At 41.1% G+C, this 20,475-nt stretch overlaps 1 protein-coding gene across 15 annotated transcripts in view; it reads left to right on the plus strand.

The window, feature by feature from the left end:
* Positions 1-20,475, plus strand: part of ZNF536 (zinc finger protein 536) — a 464,250-nt gene that overhangs the window by 152,113 nt on the left and 291,662 nt on the right. For 14 of the 15 annotated variants that reach the window (XM_059713819.1, XM_059713821.1, XM_019492883.2 and 11 more), the window contains one exon: positions 12,749-12,812. The exons of the other annotated variant lie outside the window; for it this stretch is intronic. The gene's annotated coding sequence lies outside the window, so the exon portion shown is untranslated. The remainder of the gene's footprint in view (positions 1-12,748; positions 12,813-20,475) is intronic. 15 annotated transcript variants of the gene reach the window in all.

Raw genomic sequence — 20,475 nt, forward strand, 5'->3', positions numbered from 1 at the left:
GTGGGCCCCCTGCGTGTACTCCCTGGCAGACCCGGAAAAGGACCAGAAGTACTGGTCCATTTCTGGGTTCGCTGCCAAGCACGTGGACGGCCCCTCACATTCCTATCAGACACTCCATGTGCCCCACCATCACAGCGATCACAAGCCATGCCTGCTACCTCAAAGTATGTAGAAAAAACTTTTAAAGCTGTGTTTGTGTCCGAATTGCTGATTCTCCAAATCGGCATCGAATCTTCAGATTTGGATTTGGACGAATCAAATCAGGGACAGTGAGCCAAATCAACTAATCGAATCACTGTCCCTGATTCAGGCCAAATCTAAATCCAAAATGAATAGGGCATGCTTCGCACACCCCTGCTAACTATCCCACCGAGAATTCCTTCCAGTGTAACTTGCAGGAATTTAGGGAAAATGGTGTGGCTAGAGCGTGTCCAGCTATAGAATTTTTTTGGACTTCTTGGGCCTGTAAATGGCTGGGCTCAGAATTGAGGGTAGGTGTGGCATTAAGGGAACAAAAAGTCATTTTTAGCACTATACTTTCTAGAGTCATGCACCATGGACAAACCCAATACTTGGGTCTGTTGAATCCCCATCATCTTAAGTTACATTACAGCACCTCTCAATTTAGGAAGAAGAATGTAATGAAAGATACTTCAAGGAGAATAAAATTACTTTCACTTAGCTTCTCTGTAGAGATTAATTACAAAGCCTTTTTACTTCCCTAGGTCTGAATTCTTGGTTCTGTTTTCTGCCACTCCAGCTGAAAGCCTGGTTGAAATATAAAGTACTGAAGTGAGCAGCATTTCTTAAATTACTGGAACTATTGGTGACTCCACCTTTTGTATACAGAGAAAAACATAGAACCTTGAACTCAGGTCTAGCAGGTAAGTAAAGGAGGAAGTTAAAGTAGGGGAATAAAAGGGGAACGGTTTTATGTGGAAAGAAACTGGGCAAATAAACATGAGTCCGTTTTTACTCTGCCTCCTTTAAAAATTGCATGTATTATGTGCCAATTTGCGGTGTTAATTTCCACTGGCAAAATCATTGAGTACCTACCATTTCATTTGGAGGATTCCCTTTCCCTATCAGACTACCTGCTCTAACATTATACAAATGCAGTGCATGTCCTGGGGCCAATTCTCTGGGTCTGCAATATCAATCCATAATAGTGCCTCTATGGATAAGAGAAGATATAATCCAGGGCTTGAGGTAATTGCCACCCCCTGTCAGCTCAAAGAGCAGGTGTCTTTTTCCTCCTGAATGAAATCTTTCTTTTTCTTTTTTTGCTCATGAAAGTCAGAAACTGGTACAAACCAATCTGTGTCATGTACCACTGATTACAGTAGTGTGGGCATGCACTTGGCAAGCATTCCTGCATAGCTTTGCCAATTCAACCCTAACGTGTTCTGGAGTTTCTCCACCCCTCCAGCCTCTCTCCCTTCAGTCCTGCCCAAGGTATTCCAGATTTTAACCTCTGTAACGTAAAGGCACTATCAATTAAAATAAACTGTGCAGTAATTTTCCCATGCACACATATGGGAGTGAGAATGATTGTCGCCAAGTTTAATTGCAGTTTTGGTCTAAGGTAGATCTTGAAATCAGGTCTTTATAGGTCGCACACTAACTTAGCCAAACAAGGATTGAAAACGCATCAGTGAATGCTCACCTGAATTCATAAACAGATTTGTTTTTTCTATCTTCATGGACTTTGCAATATTAAGATGTTTGCGGAGAGTCAAGGGTAAGCAAGAACATTCAAAATTCACTTCAAGTGAATTTCACATTCTATAACTAGCATGATATTTAAAACTCACTGTTTTGGTTATTTTCAGTAGCATGTAAGTTTGGAGTAACTCACTCCATGCTGAGTTCAAAGTCTGAACACCCAATATCTGTAAAATAAAAAGAGAGAGAGAGAAGTTTCTGGGGCATGTTTTGAATAATCTTGGCTATAAATATATTTAAAACATTAGATTGTCTGGTTTTGACCAATTTGAGACAAAAGAGGCAGCAAAATTAGGGAAATATGTGGACAGTTATAGTCTTTTAAACTTTACTAATCATTCAGGGTTAGTAAGCGCATGACTATTTTGGCAATTTTGTTCCAGCAGATCAAGCAAGGAGTTATGCTGGGATGCTAATAAGCATTTGCCCGTTACTCTTCTGTATAAAATTTGTGTTCTTCTATGTCTATATTTGTTCTTAATTTGTGAGATTCCCCCCTCCCCAAATTTCCACTTATACTAATTATATCCTTAGTGCTCAGATATACCATTGAGGCACAGCCCTACTTTGCAAGCAACTATAATCTTCACAGCCTGAGTTGGAACTTTATACCCTCTGCAACTGCTCTTCAGGTGTTGCTACATAGCTCTTCCCTGGGCTGTGGCCCTGCTGTGGGCCAGTGAAGAATGAAGGGATAGAAGCTCCCCCAAGTGTGGTTGAGAGTAAGGCTCCTTCTCCCCATTTATCTCTACCAATTGAACTTCCACCTAATGGACAGCTGTGAACTGGCCCTGAACTACAAGTACAAATATTGTGGCTACTTAATAGTACCTAGAAATGGTACCCCCTGCCTGGAAACAGTGAGTAGAATCTGTTGTCCAATAGCTGGATTAGCTCCTTGTGTGCTCTGCTCATTTTACAAGTTGTGAAAGGTCCTGACATCCTTGTAGCCATAGGCATACCTAGAATTTTGAAAAGGGCGGTAGACATGCTGTGGTGTGTCATCACAGATAACCCAACACATATTTTTTGCCAGGTAGAAAGAATCTAGAAGCATTCCCTACCATTAATATGGTAGGAGTCTTGAGCTACATAATTCAATTTAAGAACAAAGCAAAAATATATATAACTTTATAGGAATGCACACTAATTTGCTAGGTTATGTATAAAATGGAAAAAAACCACAACAAACTAGGCAAAAATATTCAAAAGAAACTGAAATTAGTTAGAGAAATTGTTATTAGTCTTGTAGTCATTATAGTTAAATGTGCATTTCTTTTTCAGTTTTGTAAAACAAAATCCAGCCTTTTTGAGTATCTTGACTCCTTATCTAATACTTCACAGTCAGTCATTTCCAGGCATGAATTGATGTTCATATGAGTTAATATTACCACACCTGAGATAAAGTTCTTAGTTAGAGCTAAAAACAGTCTACAGGGCTGTGAAATAGAAGAGAGACATTACCAGGAATGGCTAACAGATAGCAAAAATGTAGAAGAAAGAATAGCTTGATTAATAGAACATCAAGACCATTAACAGGAGAGAGGGTCATTAACACCAGTGGAATGAAGAGAGATTATCAAAGATCAGGTATCTTATAATGAGCTATGAAGTCAATTGATTCCCTCAGAGCTGCCTGAATAGAAATGCTTCTACCCCTGCAAAACAGTTGGTCTTAAACTTGGGTGGGGCAGGGATGAAAGGGTGCCTACAGATGTGCTCATTCATGTTCTGATTAGAACATGTTGGAGCAGTCTTGATTAATTGGGTCTGCTCCACATTGTAATTTAAACACTCCAGCATTGCCTCACCATCGTGTGTATTAAGCCCCCGTATGTTTCAAAATGGCTGCAGAGGTGCTTTATATAAACTTTGTCAAATGAGGTTTAGGTGAATCATCCTGCGATCATTTTGAAACACACAGGGGCTTAATATACACAACAGTGAGCCATTTTAATTAGAATGGCTGTCTGGGAACCACTCTAATTACAAAGCCTCCCCATCCCTACCCCAAGCACATGCAGACAAAGGATGCTCCCGGATCATTCTCTGCTTATAGCTCATAGGTGGCTGCTTTCCCAATAACTTAAAAGAAAAACTTAGTGTGGTTCAGCCAGTTGTAGCTAAACTTCTTTCAGCTGGACAACAGTTCTTGGATGTACCTTACTCTACAGCAAAGCTCCATTCATAATGTAAATTAAAATAATGAAAGATGTGCAGAGCAGAAATCTAGGGGCCACTAACAGCAGCACACCAATGTCGTCTCTGTACCTGTAATGCACTTATAGAAAACTTGCAGGACAGCAGATGTGAAATAAGATGTCAGACTGCACTTAGAACTTGTCAGTGCAACCTTCCCAGTTAAAAAGAGTCTGAAAAACTCTTTACTAATACTACAAACATCTGTAATCTCAGCATTGAGACACATTCATAGATTGTAAGGCCAGAAGGGACCTTGGAAGATCACCGGGTCCAGCCCCCTGCACCAAGCAGGAAATATAACTGGGGGTCAGGTGACCCCAGCAAGGTGACTGTCTAGTCTCCTCTTGAAGATTTCGAGGGTAGGCGATTGCACCACCTCTGGAGGGAGCTTATTCCACAATCTGGACACTCTGACTGTGTAGAAGTTTTTCCTGATGTTGAGCCTGAATCGGTCTTCCAGAAGTTTGTGGCCGTTACTTCTAGTTTTCCCCTTGGGTGCCCTGGTGAACAGCTGCTCACCCATCTCTTGATGTACTCCCCTAGTGTAGCGATACACTGCTACCAGGTCCCCTTTCAGCCTCCTTTTCTTCAGACTGAAGAGTCCCAGATCCCTCAGCCTTTCCTCATATGGCTTGCCATGTAAAACTCTCATCATATGGGTGGTTCTTCTTTGGACTCTCTCAAGCTTGTCCATGTCCTTGTTAAAGTGTGGTGGCCAGAACTGGATGCAGCACTGTAGCTGCGGTCTCACCAGTGCATCGATTGATGCATGCTAGAGTATTATTTGCTGTACTGGCTACAGCATTGCACTGCTGGCTCATATTCATACTGTGGTCTATTATTACCCCCAGGTCCATTTCATTCATGGTGCTAGTCAGTTTGGTGCCACCAAGCCTGTAGGTGTGTTGGGGGTTGCTCATCCCGAGGTGGAGCACTTTACATTTCTCGATGTTGAACTTCATCAGATTATGATCTGCCCAACTTGCCAGCCTGTCTAGGTCCACCTGTATCTGTAGCCTGTCTTCAAGCATGACCACGCTTCCCCATAACTTGGTGTCATCTGTGAACTTGGCCAGTGAGCTCTTCACCCCCACATCCAAATCATTAATAAAGAAGTTGAAAAATGCTGGACCAAGCACCGACACCTACAGGACATTGCTGCCTACTTCTCACCAGGATGACACAGATCCTCTGGGTTCTATCCCGCACCCAGTTTCTCACCTACCTGACTGTTTTGGAGTTAAGCTCACAATCCTCCAATTTTCTCATGAGGGCATCATTGGATACTACCTTGACCTTTGGAAGTCAAGGTATACAATGTTAACCTGCTCTCTCATGTCCAGGTGGAGTGTTGCCTGGTTATAGAAGGAGATGAGGTTGGTAAGGTAAGACCTGCCTGTGATGAAGCCATGCTGGCTGTCACTCAGAATCTTACCTTCTACAAGCTTATCACAGATAGATTCCTTGATGAACTTTTCTAGGATTTTTCCTAGGGTGAAAGTTAGGCTGATTGGCCTATAGTTACCCAGGTCTTCCCTTCTGCCCTTCTTGTGAATGGGCACAACATTGGCCCTCTTCCAGTCCTCAGGGACTTCTCCAGGTGCCACAAGTTGTGGAAGAGTTTCACCAGGGGTTCCACAATAACTCTGGCCAGCTCCGTCAGCACTCTTGGATGAAAACAGAATTCTTATGAGAGTGAAGTCTTGGCTTTATTTACTATCAGTTTTTTCCTAATACCTGCTTAGAAAGAGTCTGTGATAAATAATGACTATTGCATGTACTTGAGTCTGTTGATTACATGAGGAATCCAAATGACTGTTGTATTACAGAAAATGGAAAACAGATATACTTTGCAAAACTTATATGCAAATACCTCTAATATTTCAAAATGTTGTTTAACAAGCTCTTTAATGCTGTTTAATCCTGGGAAACTATTAATTACTATTTATTGTCTTAATTCTTTAGTTGCTTGATATGTGCTTTGGTAGAAGAGTGTCCTTGAATGGACCCAAATTACTTATATAGTTATGGAGCTTCAAAATTGCCGTTTAGATGTAAGTCATGTTGGTGGAGTTATTTGTTTCCATTCTTGGCTAGTTAGACAGAATTATCCAGGTGCCTTGTTCCTCTAACTAAGGTTTATAAAGATGATGCTAGCATAGCTGGTTTGCTTCATATGATTTTATTTAATGTGTTTAGTTTTACACAGCAAGGAAGAGAATGTCACCTAATTGGATTAAAAATGCACAGTAGATTTTTAACAGATGTAACATCATTTGAGTACTTTTGTGCCATAAATGTTATAGGAAAGATCCTTGGCCCCAGCAGGGAGAGGCCCTGCTTATGGCCCCAGTGAGGCAGAAACTATCCCATCCATTACTGTTTATCCATTTTACCCAATGACTGTTAAATGCCCATTGGGGCAGGGACCAGGAGCTAGGGTTCTTTTTTCCACAGCCATATCCTTCTCATGAAGCTCTCCCCCTCCACTTCCTTTTTCTTGCCAGGTACCATGTATCTTTTCCTCTTGGCTGCCCAATGGGCCAGCATCAAGAAGATAGCTGGGAAGTTCTCTGAGTAATGTCTACCCTGTGGCCTGGTTAGAACATTTTGCTGGGAAGTGGGAGAGGCAGATTCAGATCTCACTCTGGATATGGTGGGCCTTGGACCAGGGTCTCCAGCTCCCTGGGCAAGTGGCCTTACCACTAAGTTACTGAGTTAAAAGGAGGAAGAGACCTCATTCATTTAAATTTGTGGTGCCATGGTTGTACTGAGGCAATCTCATTCTGCCATAGATTGAAATAGAATCTAAAAGCCATATAAGTACCACCAATTGCACGTATGCAGCTCTGTAAATGTCACGTAGGCACATAAAACTGAAATAAGTTTTGTCCCTTAGGGCATTTATACACGTGTTCCAGGAGTTGGGAGGGGGAGGGGGGCAGGAATTTTAATTAGTGCGGCTCCAAGAGCTGCTGTAATTAAAGCGCCCACAGTGTCATGTGTATCAGGGTCCCCATGCCATCATTTTTTAGTGCAAGGGACTCTGATGTACATGACAGTGGAGTTTGCTGGAGTGTGGTAATTACCATGCTCCAGGAGATGCAGTTAATCAAGTCTGCTCCGACACATTGTAATTACAACACGTTGGAACAGCCTTGCTGCATGTCTATAAGTGCCCTTAGTTTCTATCCATCCCAAAACACACCAGTGGTTCATAGCTCAACCTCCAGCCCAGAGGCCAGATTCAACCCCCAGCACAGTGCCATTTGGCTCATGGGGTTTCCCACAGATCCTGTGGGATGTGGTCCTATGTGCTAAATCATGTGCATAGGGAAGTGCAGGGCCCAATCCTGGGGCCGGGTGGGGGCAGCATGGCTTGGGGTGGTGCGGGGCCCTGGAGCCTGGTCCTGGCCAGACGGGGGCAGTGTGAGCCCTAAAGCTTGATCCTGGCATGTTGGGGTGGCTCATGGACTGGCCTTATGCTATTCATCAGTCCTCAGAGCCAAAACATTTTTCAGTTTTCATTGTATTTCATATTATTTTAAAAGACCCTGTTGCTGGGTGACAACTGGCACACTTTCAGGTAACCTCAGAAATCTATAGGCTGGCATATTGAATTGCATCACACTGACTGGCACTCACACATACACTAGAGAGAGAATTGCTCATGCTGCTTGTGATTATTTTTATTCTGCCAAGAAATATCCATGTTTCAGACATGTGTGTATTTCAAACTTCTGTTGGTCAGTCTGCCATACTCAGATTTCACTGGGCTAAACTATGTCCAGCTATAGCCAGCTATTCTCAACTACAGTGCCTGCACAGGTGTGAAGTAGAAATGGTAGCTGACATGTAGCCCAGTCATCCAGGTTTTGTCCTTTCTCCATCCCTTCCCACTTTTTGCTTTGTCAAAGAAAAACAAAACAAGAAATCTCTTCCATTCTGGAAGAGTTGTTTTTCCTGTTCTTTGTATGAACTTGTATTAAGGTTTTTTCTTGAGTTCCTGGTTCATGGAAGATTATCTCGGAAAAGGAAGAAAAAGAGGATGGAATGGTCCAGTACGGAGTTGGCATTGTTGAAACTATGCTGGCTGGATCCTTTTGTATGGCCTGTGAGAACTTAGGGCAGTTCAGCAAGAAAGTAGGCTTTATGGGGAAGCAGGTTCTGTTATGTCAGACCAGTTAGTTTGCTCATCTCTGGCTAACCAGCACGTGATGGGAGCAGCTTTCCCAGCAAGATTCTCCATAACCAAAGTCAGAGGGTAGGATGTCAGTAATTGGTCATAGTCATGAATTTCTGGAGTGTTGCCTTCTTCTGAAGATGCACTAGTAGACAGAGAGAGCAGGAGATTTTTTGCCATTTGGGTAATGTCCTGTTTCAATCTGAGCTTCCCAAGCAGATGTATGAGCTTCCCACCGTACGAGTTTGGAGGTTGTTGCCTGATGTGATCTCTCATGACTATAGAACTATTTGACCCTTTCGAGCCTCTTTGTGCATGTGTCCTCCACTGCCAACATCCTTCTTTTCTGCCTTTTCCAGGCTTGTCTTCAGAGCCTGAGGTGGAAGCTCTGAATTCCCATACAATTGAATTTGCTGATTCAGCAGAAATCTGGTGGTTCAACCTGCAATACTAAAAAAAAAGAAAGAAAAAAAAAAGAAGGATGCCTCCCTTCCTTTCTTTGGAATGTCTTAAAGGAAGGAAAGAATCATGCAACTCCTCTTCTGTAAGAGAGATTTTCATTACATGTAAGAAATGATGAATATTAGGGTCCCTGGTTGGTACCGTGGATAAGCACCACACATTCTCCCAGAAGACCTGTGACATCTGGCTCACAGCTCCCTGATTTCATCTTACAGTAGCTGCTTGCACTCCATTCTCCTAAAAGCGCATACATTCCCCTTAGATACACTGCACAGGATGATGGAGGGGTGCCTCTTTAGGAACACTGGGTTAGCAGCAGCACAATTAGACGTTTCTAACTACAGTTCCTAATGTACATCTGAAGCACTTGTATGGAATGGATGCTTCAAATTAAGTATGACCTGGTTGTCCAATCCCAATTACCTAAAGAATCCCTCAATTTGCTTAACAATTCCCTCACAGCTATTATGGCTCTGACTGATTGTCCCCAGGACTCTCTTAGGCTTAGAGCTAATGTAATTGATTCTTCAGTAGTAGCCTGAAGGGCCATTTGGCTTCAGCCATGGTCGGGAGATTTTTTTTAACTAAGTTAAGAGAATGGCTATTCTCTTTAATGGCTCTGGCTTTTGGGGGGGACCAGCTGGGCACAACCCTTAAGGAAAATCCCTTCCAAAAGGGGCTGCAACTCCTTCATCCTCTCTTTTCAAGAGGATGGGTGGCTCATGTGTTCTTCCCATACATTTTCGCCCTATGAGTAGAGAATGGAGTTGTGGACTGCTGTCTTCATTCTAACAAGTGTCTGTTTGCTTTCCATATCAAGTCTGACTAGTAGTAAGAGTTTGTGTTTTTTTCTCAGAATTAACTGCAGCCCCAAAGACATACCTTTTCGATTGTGACAAAGAAATTAATCCTCAATGATCTCAGTCAGAAGAGGCTTCTTGACCTGGGGTTGAGTATTAATCCAGAAAAAAAAACCTGACAGCATCATAGGATTTCTCTTTATACCATTTTTAACTGAAAAATCAGGAAATGGTTTGAGCTAGGATGCTTAATAAATTGTCATACCGAGATCTAGTCTAATGAGATGATGTAAAGGCCATATTAGATAGGGCTAGTTTGGAATTTTCCAGGGGAATAACTTTTCAATGAAAAATGTCTTTTTAGCCAAATCAAAATTTTCCTCAGGAAAATTTTCATTCTACTGGAAATTTTTAATTTTCCATTGGGAAAATTGGAATGAAGGCTTTCTGTCAGTAGTCAGCAAGCCAAAACTTCCTGTTACTGTTCCCTCACAATGGAATTTTAATAGAAATCCCCTCCCACACAAACATTAGCATTGTTTAAATTTTGTCCTAATCAGGAAAAGTTATTTTTAAAAAATAAGATTTTACCTCTGGAGGGTAGTTTAATATTGCAATCATCTCCTTGAGTCCCAAGTTAGTTTTGGCTCCACCCCCAAAAAAACAAAAACAAAAAAAGCAGTCTGTTCAAGTTTAATGGAAGTGTGAAAGTGCAAGGAAAATGTCCCCATCTTTTCTTCTCAGTGATTCTATTCCCCATGGTTTAGTGGGAATTCCAGCACCTCCTCTCCCCTTCCTCCCTCCCCACCCAGAGCAATGAGCTGCTTTTTCATCATTAGGGACCTACCAAATTCACAGCAGAAAGTGGGCTATGTGACAGCTCCTTTAATCTTGCAAGTTCCCCTATGCACCCTCACTTGCCCTGCAGATTGGCAGAGAGGCCCTGCTGCTCACCCTTAATCTGCAGGGAGGCAAAAACCGTGGTTTTAAATACAGCGCTGTTTTTGCCTCCCAGCTGGTCAGCAACAAAGAGCAGGGCCACCGGGGCCCCTCAACCTATCAGCAATGCAGGGGGGTATGGGGGAATCTGCAAGATTAAAGGAGCTGCCATGCAGTCCACTTCCACTGTGAATTTCATAAGTCCTTAGTCATCACCTTGTTGAATCAGTTGACTTGAAGTCTCTAGCTGTTCTTTCTAGGAAGGTATCATTGCAGCCACTATTCTCAGCATGGAAGTTAAGGAGACTGAATGCTTTTTTGTATTTTCTGTTATTGTTCTATTATGGAATAGGCTTTGCATCCTTCTGTTCTGCTAGTTTCTGCCCTAAACCCAATGCAAATGAGTGATAACCTTGATATATGTACACACTAGTATCACACATTCCTTGAGTTTAGATGCTTAGATACAAGAATAATGAAACTGGTATAAACAGACAGGCACTCAGGCTGGACCTGGACATGCAGACATGTGTGGTTTGTGGCACGACAAACCTCTTTGCAGAGTCAAAACTGCACATTAATCAGTGTGCAGTGCTGCTAATTTGCAGTGCTGGGGCAAAATTTGCTACTTAGATTTCCCAGTAGCAAAAAAAACTAAACCAAAACAAAAAAAACTCCCTGGAAAAAAGCAGTGCAACCCATGCCAAAGTGGCAAGCACTGGGACCAGTGCACAGATTGGGGAGCAAGCAGACCAGGGCTCCCTGCTTTCCTATCTCTGCCAGCTGTGGAGCCTCAGTGCTGAGGTACCCTGTGTCCTCACATGGAGCAGTGGGACAGCGTGTCCTGCTGTAAAGCACATGGGAAGGGGCATGTACTGCGGCAGAAAGCGGCACAAATTTGTGCCACTGCCTTTTGTGGGCACGCCCCTTCTCGTGTGGACTTGGCCTCAGAGTCCTTTCTCGGGGACATCAGGCTCCCTGTTTTTTAGGGGCCAAATGGTTGCACTCTGCATAAGAGAGAACTTGTTAAATTTGGTTTTCACCAAGTTAAATCCACAGCTAACTCTTCTTATACCCCAATGGTTTTGTGGGGAAACAAACAGAGGGATGCTCATGCAAGGCAGTTCTGTGGCTGGGTGGCTGGTGAGAGGGGGAAAGAAAGAAAACCAGTCTGGGTGCCAAAATGAAAGCTTTCTATTAGTGTCTATTCAACTTGAAATCTGCAAAGGAGGATGTGACCCTATTATTGAGAATTCAGAAAGGAATTACCCACCAGAAGAATCTCCCCTTTATGTCTGTATATTTCAGACTGCTACTCAGAAAGCCAAAGTCTGTAAAGCATCTTCAAGTGAAATACTCTATACATTGTACCTCTCATACTGATACCAAATGGAACCATTCTTGGAAATAAAAGGACCATACGGCACTACCAGTGACACTGCTCTCAAGCAGCTGAGAGACTCCAGAATAAGTAAAATCTGGGCAGAACAGAGTATGGGTTGTCCATATTGCTTAACCCAGTTTAAAAAAGACACCAACATTAATTACTAGAATGATGTATGTGCCAACAGAATAATGCACAGTGTCATCCTATTCCACCCCACCTCACTTCTATGTGTAGGCCATTAATTAATGTCTACAAAATGAGCACTGTAACTAACAGTTTAGTCAGATTCCAATAAAAATATGATTTGGGAAAAAAGTGCTTATGATGAAGCAGCAGAAATAAATGCCAGCTGGTGAAAGATGGAGTCTGTAGATTGTTTGGTGATATTTTGGAACTTTTTAGAGTCAACTTGCATATACTAAACTATACTGGAAGAATGGAAACAAAACTGTATGCCTCCAAGGCTATTTCAAGTACTGATCTGGCCTGAGAAATAGAACTGTGGTTGTAGCCAGCACTAGCTAAATTTGATTTCAAATTAATTTTTCTACTACCAACCATTTATTCTATAGTGGCTCTGTAACAGCTTGAGAATGGAATTGTATTGAACAAATCTATTTTCTGATTTAAAAAGTTTACAAATTCACTTCAGTTCTCACCACTTGATTCACCCTTTCGGGAATTCTTGAAGTATCACAAGACCCCAGAAAGGAGAATATTGTTGAGAATATACAAAAGCTTCGTAAGAAGTGTAACGCTGTAGGCATACTAGGGTGGGAGAATGTACGCAGTGACCAGCAGGCCTAGTAATATGATTATTGCCAGTGATACCAGCCAGCCAGTAATACGGTTATAGCCAAAATTTGTACTGGAACTTAGTGAACAACCAAAAATGCATAAAGGTTAAAAATTGTAAATCAGTGTATTTACTCTCATGTTATCTATAAGGAAATATATACTAGGCCTAGCTTTATATGCAGTCTTCCTAAGGCATTTAGGTGTGTATTGCAAACATGTCTAAGCCACTTTTTATATTTTTCCTTCATTTAGGGAGCACGCAGAGCTGACCACAGACTGGGTTATAAAATAAATGTGTTTTATGTTCATTTTGCAGGTATGTTACTTCTCATTTTTTATATAATTTGCAATTTGAGTTCTCTCCGTATAGAAATGGCTACAGCTGAACAAAAGTATTTAGCAGTTTATAGCTTGTGTGTCAAAGCTGGAAGACTTAAATTAGCTATATCAGCCTTGTGCTAGGTTAAGGGAAGTATGCTAGGATAGATGTTAAGTTATCCTTGCATTCTGTCTGCCTACACAGAGGAGGATCCTTTTTGGATGTTGAACCCTTACTGCAGGAACAGAGTACCAGTGTGATTCATGTGCACATTCAACAGCAAATAGACTCTGAGCTGAGTTTGTTCCTACGGGTTGTCCACAGGAATTCAAAGATAGCCTGTTACAGATTTATTTTTGAAGTTCATAAGAATTGGGAAAGTAAATATACTTTGCTGGTGGCTGGTGTTTCTCTTTCCTGTTCAACAATGTCTTTGGTTTCTATTCACCTTCTTTCCAGCCACTGCCATGGTGCTTCCCATAGTACACTGAGCACTGTGGTGAATCAGCAGCAGCAGTAGAACAAATATCCTGCCTACAAATAATCAGAACTTCCTAGGGGTTTTTTCCTCTAATTGAAGTTTCATTTTCATTTTCTTCTAGAAAGTCTTAGAGAACCAATTAGTAAGTAATAAAAATGGGTTTACTGTTTTGGCTGTATACCTGCTCCTTCTTCTGGTGCTAGTAAGTACTGACAGTGATGTCAGTGGGATAGTTCTGAGCGGTGAGAAGGTGAAGAGAAAAGAACTCATGGAACTATTAAAGAAGGAAGTGAGGAAAAAGAGAGAATAATGTGTTGAATAAGCTATGCCTTATGGTTATATCCTATTCAAATCTCTTTGCAAACCATCTTCAAACATGTGGCATAGTAGCCTCCATTTTGGGAAGGGTTTTCAACTTTTTCAGAAAAAAAGTGTAATGGCTTGAGGCTTGCTTCATGTAGGTCTGATACAAATCCTGCTGAAGTTGCTCAAATTATTTCCACGATCTTCTATGGACTTTGGATCAGAACCTGTATGTTTATATGTAAAGTCTGCATCTGACATTATTCTGAATCTTGCATCCTTTGCACAAATTTTGGTGCCAGTTGTGCTGGGAAGATTTTGCTGCCAATGCAAACTTGTCTTGCATCAGAGAATGTTATTTATCTAACAACTAAAAAGTGTGTATCTATATTGAATAGGTCCTAGAGAAAACCGGATCATTATGCCTGGAAGTCAGGGTAACTAAGTTTCACACTGAGATTTGATTTAATATTCTTAGTCTGAAAAGACGTGTCTTTGCTTCCTTCACACCCTGCTAAGTTCCTTAGTTGGGTCTGGCTAAGGAAAGACTGAGTTTGACAGCTTGTATTTAACTTTAAATGGTTTTATTTGGGATGGAGGTAAAGATTCTGTACTCGGTGTCCTATTAGCATTAATTGGGTTTTGTAGTTCACTATTGTCCCAAGAAGCATTACAGCCCCAACATCAGAGCTGGCCTTAGGCAAAATGGTGCCCTGGGTGAACTTGTATTTTGGCAACCCCCTCTTTCAGTGGCACTGCTGCAGACAGGATCAAGGTGGGCAGATGGGAGCAGGCACCACCCTGCCCAGACCAGCTTCTCCTGAGCAGCAGCTGGAGCTGGGGATTGGGCTTGACTGGACACTGCTCCACTAGCCTGAGGCAAAGATTGGCTGGTGTGGGGCAGAGTGGGGCAGAGGTAGAGTGGTACTTCGAGTGCAGGCTTTGTGTGTGTGTGTGTGTGTGTGTGTGTGTGTGTTGGGCACCCCCCTGACCATGGCACCCTGGGCGGCCACCCATGTCACCCATCCCTAAAGCCAGCCAACATACAATGTACTGAAAAAACACAGAGTCAGAGATGGTATCTGCCTCACGCAGAGTTTAAAATCTAAACAGACATGACAACAGTAAATGGAAGAAAGGAAGAAATTATTATGCTTGTTATATGGATGGCAAACTGAGACATAGAGGGCGCATTTACACATCTTATTAATGCACCACAGTAAATGGTGGCGCTTATTGCTCCACTGTTTATTGCTCCTGGGAAGCTCCTAGGCTCATGGTTCACATGTGTGCCTGGACTGCAGCATATTGAGCTGGGCTGCAGCAGCCTCAGCTGGCAGGCGGTCCAGGGGTGCCAGCCTGCTGGCCCAGGGCTGCTCCAACCATGCTCAGTGTGCTGCGGAGGGGTTGGCTGGAGCATGAAGGTGCTTCAGTGTGGCACTACCCAGGCTGCAGCCCCTACACTGAAGCACTCTCGTGCCCCAGCCAGCCAGGTCAGCATTTATACATGTGCTGCTGTGCACAAAACAATTCTGTAGCAGGGTAGGGCTTATATTTACAAGACCTACCCTGCTGCAGAATGTATTAGTTTTCTGTACCCTAACAGAGGTGCATGTGTAGATATTGAGATGTTTACTGCACAGTTAATTAGTCACCTGCTCAGTAAATGTCTCATGTGGCCACATCTACAAAGATTCAGTAGACTTTATCTGTGGCCAGACAGGAAGTTTCTGGCAGAACCTGGAATTGAATCTACAGTGTTGTAGCAAGGGTGGGGGGCGCGAGCGGGGCAACTACCCTGGGTACAGAAGTGAAGGGGCACGGTGCAGGATAGAGCCATGAGGGGCTCATTTGTGTGGGGTGCGGGGATGGGAGGAAGGCAGCTCCTGCTGCTGCGTGCACTCCTGGGGAGGCATGGGGGGTGCCCCCCAGATTTATGCGTGGGGTGAGGGTGGGCTGTTGCTACAGGCTTTGCCCCGGGCACCAAACTTTGTTGCTATAGTACTGTGACTCTGTGCTTGCTGAGTCAGAGTTTAGGGTTCTTAATGAGGAAAATGTTCATCATCTTTTCAGCCTTGCCCAACTTCCACCCTTTATTTCACTTTATGCCCTATACAACAGAAACTTTCTTTTTGCTGCAGCTGGCTGGAAATGGTTCTCCTGTTCTAGAAAGTGATTATGACCATTTTTGCCTATGACTAGACAGGATGAAAAGTCAATATCTAAAATATCTTTGTGAACAAAAATCCAGATTGATTTCAACAAAATGTTTCTGTTTCAGCCTATTCTTAATTTTTTTCAATTTAATTTAAAGTTATTTACTTTAAATTAGCTAAAATTGGAGATAAATGCAAAACAAGAAAATTGTTTTTTCAATTCAAAGATTGTTTCAATCCAAAACAAGAAAATAATAAAATAAAATATTTTACCAAATTGAGAATTATCAGTGAAATGAAATATTTCATTTTGAAAAATCTCTTTTTTTTCTGTGGGTCAGCACCTTACTGTAAAGAGTTTAAAAAAGATAAAGGTAGCAGTGGCCAGAATCATGCTGTAGAAATTATGATCAGCTGAGATTATCACAAGTACAAAGCATTGATTTTATAAATTAATGTAAATAGAAAAGGAACCTCAACCAAAGACTCTGGTTTAAATCAGCACTGAATTTGTCTGTTTACAGAGAAATTCTGTTATCTGTTTTTTTGACACCTGCTCTTTCATAGGCTAGGCTCAGCAACACCCAACTTAATTCAGATGTCGCATATCTTTTTTAACCATATATCTCAACTAGTTCACTTTGTAGGCATTTTATGGGAAAACTTTAAGCTATGGACACTGGGTTTCTGATATTAACCACCTCCCACCCCAGTATTTGTTTAGGACACTGAGATATTGCACAAGAAATGTGAGAAATTATGAAGAAATGGGGAGATGAGATTTATTCTTTATGTCTTTCATGATAAATATAGTTGTTTAGGAAATTAAGTTGTGGTGCAAAAGAGACAAATTTTTCATGTCAGAAGTAATGAGTGTTTGCTTTTAACACAGTGGAGAAATTGTTTAAGAACAGTTCATCCTTCTGTAAATAGTTCCCCAAGGACAACAAGACTTTTGGCTGATGGCTACAGAAGTACCACTTGCATAAGTTCAAATTGTCCAGGACAAGTTGTCATGCTCACTCAACTTCTCCAGCAGTTTTTCAAGTTTTGGTTTTTTGGGGAATAATATGGTTGCTTGGACTTTGGCCTGTCATACATTGCTTCTGCATGCCCATTTGGACATGTTAGCTCCTCTTCTTGTCCCGTGTTCCTGTCAAACACATATTCTTGTCAAATTCTTTGAGTAAATTAACTATATTTATGTAGGGCCACTAAAAGAGTCACATTCATTCAGCATCTTGTGGAGTATGGATATTGTTAATATAGGGCCCTTGGAAATCGATAGTTTCTTTTTATAGAAAAAGATTTTTTTTACCAAAACTGCTTTAAGTCCAAGAAAGCATGGGTCATTCTTTTCAGTGCAAAAATATCCAGAATGCCTAATTTGAAAGAACATGTTTAAGAATGCAGGATCTACAGATGCTGTTGAGGTTACAGAACAGCTTTATCTTGATTACTAGCATTTTATACCTAAATATAATTTTCCCTCATGACTGAGCAATGTGATGGTCTGTCTATATCTGTTTTCCAAATCTAGAAGAGGATGATCTTGGGTTGAAAAGACAAATTTAAGAATTGTAAGCTTTGTGGATCATTCCTTGCAGTACCCCAGATTTTTCTGTGACCTTCCATAAGTTATTGGGTCAAAATTTTCAGAAGTGGCTTTGGGTGCTTTAAGCGTTGAGTGCTCAGTTTCTCTGCCCCTTCAATACATCAGTTTGCATATCTGAAAAATGGGGATAACAGTGACCTGCTGTATATATGCCAAAGGAGGGTTGGGAAGATAAATTCATTAACACTCATAGTCTCTTTTGAGAAGCTCAGACAGAAGGTGATATTAAAGTGCAAAGTATTGTTATTATCTTTGTCCTTTATACATATTTAAATAGAACACGATCATCATCTCTCTGAACTCTAAACTATTCATAAAGGTGACTGTTGGTTAGAGAAGGGCCTGAATCAATACTCCAGATGCAAATACTCAAGATGATAAGTAATATTTTAGTGTTCTGAAAATGATCTGAAACTTAACTGAACCATTTATAGAACCATTAGAGCCCTGGGCTGCAGGAAAGGTTTGGCTGGTGAGTAGTCAGTGGAAGCTTGAATTGCATAAAAATTCTAGGATATGTCCTACTGGGGTCATTGCACTCAACTTTTTATGGAGGACCCTTAAAAATAGAACATCTGCCCAAGGAAGATTCTGGAAGTGTAGAAAAACCAAGTTCAGAGCTGGATTGGAAACAACTTTGAGGTGTTTTGAGATTTTCAAAACATACCCATTATGAATTGAAAAAAATCAAAAGCTTTACATGAAAAATTGCAGAGAAGAACCCAGCTCAGAATAGTTTTCTGTCAGGACACTCAGTCAGGTTCAAGTCTATGACTTGGGTAAAACAGAGCAAGGACTTGAACCTGGGTCCCTCACATATAAGTGTTTTAGCCCTGGGATATTGATTCTTCTTTTCCTGGCCCCCTCTCTCATTTTGATGAGAAATTTCTGGATTTAAGAAGATCTGTTGTAGGAAAAAAAATCATCAAAATTAGTACCTTTCTCCAAAAATAGCAGTTTAAGTGAGTCAGCATTTTCCGATGAAAAAATGATCTAGTCATAAAATTCCCAGTCAACTCTCGCCATGACATCCCTCATTGCTGTACTACTAGTAGTATCTGCAGAAGAAATACGTGGTACTTGCAGAGGAAATCATGTGATTAGGGCAGTCACTGAAAGCAGAACCCCTCCACTTCTCTCAGAAGCCTCCATGTGTAGGATAATGTGGGATCGTTGCATATTTTAAAGTTGCCCTTCCTAGTGTAAAGATTGAGCAGTGGCTGGGTGGGAGTACAGCCTGCCTTCACACAGGGCTGGCTGTCCTCAGGTTTATAGTATGCCACCACAATGCCACCTCCATACACTACCAGAAATCAAACCTGGACATAATAGCTTATTCCTTCAGATCAAGGAAGTTACTGTACTCTTGATTTTATTTTCCTTCTTGGTATGCAGAGTAATCTTCCTTATTTATTTAAATGTTAATTGGTCCTAGTTAATTTGGTTTTCTGTGCTGAAAGCCAAGGTCAACAATGAGACCTTCCATGTTAGCTCTTAGCATGATTACAAGGTACTATGCTTCTTCTTGGTAAACTGTAATAAGAAGCCCCTCCCATTTTTTAATGTAACCTTTATGTTAGGAAATATGTTGGAAGGTGAGGGAGAGACAAAATGCTTGTTTGACACTAACTTGAGGGTCTTAATGATTGAAAGGGGTTGGTAAATTAGAAGACAGTTGTTTTGAAAGCAAAATAGCACTTGACCTTAATGAGGCACACAATTGTATCTGTGAGGTTAGGTGCAAAAACAACACAATTCTTCTTGAACTTAGTAAGGATATGGGAGTGCTAACAGCAGAGCCAGAAAATTTTTACCTCTCACATATGTTGCTATGTGCAGTTTTCAGAGCTGCTGCTTTTCTTGCTCCAATAGCAATAGCTCCTGAAAACACCCTTCCCTTTGGCTGGAATGGCCATCTTAGGAGATGAAAGTAAGATTTTTCTAAAACAGATTCTGTACCAATGGGGCAAAGCCGTAAGTAAACAAACAGAGCTATCATAACACTTTAAATAGTAATCAAATATGTTTTGCTGTTTGCATTCAAAAGGGTGGAAAGGTAACTTGACAAGATGAAAGAAGGAACCAGATTTGTGTATTCCCTCCCCCCCACTCCCTCCCAGTAACAGGTATAGAGTTTTAGAGAAGACTTCAAGGCAAAAAGAAAAAAGCATAGAATATACTGTTATGGTGTTATTTTTGTCTTTCATTTTTATGACAACTTATTTGTACTTAAAGGAATCTTTCCAAAGAGTTAAGAAGCATCATTAAATAAAGACTGTGAAATGTGCAATATGGCTTATTTATTTAAATGTTAATTGGTCCAACGAACACTTCTAATTAGCTCTATATTTGCTTAGCAAAAAGTTTTACAAATTCCAATTGTGAAAAGCAGCTATTTTGAGCTGGTAAGCATGTTGCAGAATCAGCTATGATTTTTCTATAGTTCTCAGCCCTTGAAGGCACAATTTAATTTTTCATGTATGCATACTAGCAACGGTAAACACTTGCGAGTGTAAAGAACCTTCTTTAATTAGCTGCACAACAATTAAAGGATTCACAAACTAAATTGAACCCTGTCTCTGTGCTTACTAGCTGAATTCTACCACCTGTCACAACAGCACTTTGTTCAATCTGTTATGCAAAATCATTATAGCAATATAGCTGAGGAAAAAAAAGAGAAAACAGCAATTATTTCTTACTTTTCTCTTGAATGGGTTATTTTGGGTTATACTGATGTCAGGTTCATTGAAGCTAACCTTTTGAAATCTGTAACAGCATAATACTTATATGGCAGGCTTAGAATAGCTAGAAGAATATTTCGTTTTACCCTTTTAAGAGCAAGTAAGGCACATCCTTAAAGTACGGTACTTTCTCTGATCTGAAAAAACCCAACTGTGCTAACTTGCAGCAGCCTGTTATTTCTCTTCGTCAGACAAACAAATGACAAACATCTAATAGTACAACATACTCCTTTATTATTAGAGCTTGTAAACTGATGTAGAAACTAGTTTTAGAAACACCACTGGAAAACAGTAGTTTTCTCAAGTGTGTGGAGTTAGACATTTAGCTGTCTTGTTCAGGATTCTAATGTGCCTGCTTGTTCAT

This window comes from Alligator mississippiensis, chromosome 10, assembly GCF_030867095.1.
Source record: "Alligator mississippiensis isolate rAllMis1 chromosome 10, rAllMis1, whole genome shotgun sequence".
NCBI lineage: Eukaryota > Metazoa > Chordata > Crocodylia > Alligatoridae > Alligator > Alligator mississippiensis.